This window comes from Haliotis rubra, unplaced genomic scaffold (genome assembly GCF_003918875.1).
Source record: "Haliotis rubra isolate DU_JTF1 unplaced genomic scaffold, ASM391887v1 Scf143, whole genome shotgun sequence".
Classification (NCBI taxonomy): Eukaryota; Metazoa; Mollusca; class Gastropoda; order Lepetellida; family Haliotidae; genus Haliotis; species Haliotis rubra.
This window is the reverse complement of record NW_025765370.1, coordinates 829,045-831,073: the sequence shown is the minus strand read 5'-3', so window position 1 is coordinate 831,073 and position 2,029 is coordinate 829,045.

The following is a 2,029-nucleotide window of genomic DNA, read 5'->3' as shown; positions in this document are numbered from 1 at the left end:
TGGTCCACCACCCTGCTTACTGATCCACCACCCTGCTGACTGATCCACTGGTCCACCACCCTGCTTACTGATCCACCACCCTGCTTCCTGATCCACTGGTCCACCACCCTGCTGACTGATTCACTGGTCCACCACCCTGCTTACCGATCCACCACCCTGCTTAATGATCCACCACCCTGCTTCTTGATCCACTGGTCCACCACCCTGCTTACTGATCCACCACCTTGCTCACTGGTTCGCCACCCTGCCTACTGATCCACCACCCTGCATCCTGATCCGCTGGTCCACCACCCTGCTTCCTGATTCACTGCTCCACCACCCTGCTTTCTGATCCACTGGTCCACCACCCTGCTTACTGATCCACCACCCAGCTTCTTGGATCCACAGTCCTGCTTACGCTGCTTACTCCATCAACCACTACTGCTTCACTGATCCACCACCCTGTTTCCTGATCCACTCGTTCACCACCCTGCTTACTGATCCACTGGTCCACCACCCTTCTGACTGATCCACTGGTCCACCACCCTTCTGACTGATCCACTGGTCCACCACCCTGCTGATTAATCCACAGATCAACCTCCCTGCTTACTGATTCACTGGTCCACCACCCTGCTTACTGATCCACCTTTCTGCTTCCTGATCCACTGGTCCACCACCCTTCTTACTGATCCACCACCCTGCTTCCTGATCCACTGGTCCACCACCCTGCTTCCTGATCCACTGGTCCACCACCCTGCTTACTAATCCACAGATTCACCACCCTGCTTACAGATTCACTGGTCCACGACCCTGCTTACTGGTCCACCACCCTGCTTACTAATCCACTGGTCCACCACCCTTCTGACTGATCCACCACCCTCCTTCCTGATCCACTGGTCCACCACCCTGCTTACTGATCCACCACCCTGCTGACTGATCCACTGGTCCACACCATGCTCACTGCTTCACTGATCCACCTCACCCTGCTTACAGATTCACTGGTCCACAACCCTGCTTACTGATTCACTGTCCACAACCCTGCTCATTGATCCACTGGTCCACATGCTTCTGACTGATTCACTGGTCCACCACCCTGCTGATTAATCCACAGACTGATTCCCTGCTTACTGATTCACTGGAAACTATGCTCACTGATTCACTGATCCACCTTTTCTGTTTCCTGGATCCACTGATCCACCACCCCGGTCTGATCCACCATGCTTCACTGATTCACTGGTCCACAACCCTGCTTACTGATCCACTGGTCCACCACCCTGCTTACCGATTCAATCCACAGATGCTTACACCACCCTGCTTACTGATTCACTGGTCCACGACCCTGCTTACTGGTCCATTCACTGCTTCACAATCCACTGGTTACACAACCCTTCTCACTGATTCACACCACAACCTCCTTCCTGATCCACTGGTCCACTCACCCTGCTCACTGATCCACCACCCTGCTGACTGATCCACTGGTCCACCACCTGCTTGCTTACTGATCCACCACCCTGCTTACTGATTCACTGGTCCACGACCCTGCTTACTGTCCACCACCCTGCTTACTGATTCACTGATCCACCAACCCTGCTGACTGATTCACTGGTCTGATTCACTGGGTCCACAACCCTGCTTACTGATTCACTGGTCCACAACCCTGCTCACTGATTCACTGGTCCACAACCCTGCTTACTGATTCACTGATCCACAACCCTGCTTACTGAAACCACTCTGCTCACTGATTCACTGGTCCACAGCCCTGCTTACTGATTCACTGATCCACCACCCTGCTTACTGATTCCACTGGTCCACAACCCTGCTTACTGATTCACTGGTCCACCACCCTGCTTACTGATTCACTGATCCACAACCCTGCTTACTGATTCACTGGTCCACACCCTGCTTCACTGGTCCACCACCCTGCTTACTAATCCACTGGTCCACCACCCTTCTGACTGATCCACCACCCTCCTTACTGATCCACTGGTCCACCACCCTGCTTACTGATCCACCACCCTGCTGACTGATCCACTGGTCCACCACGTTGCTT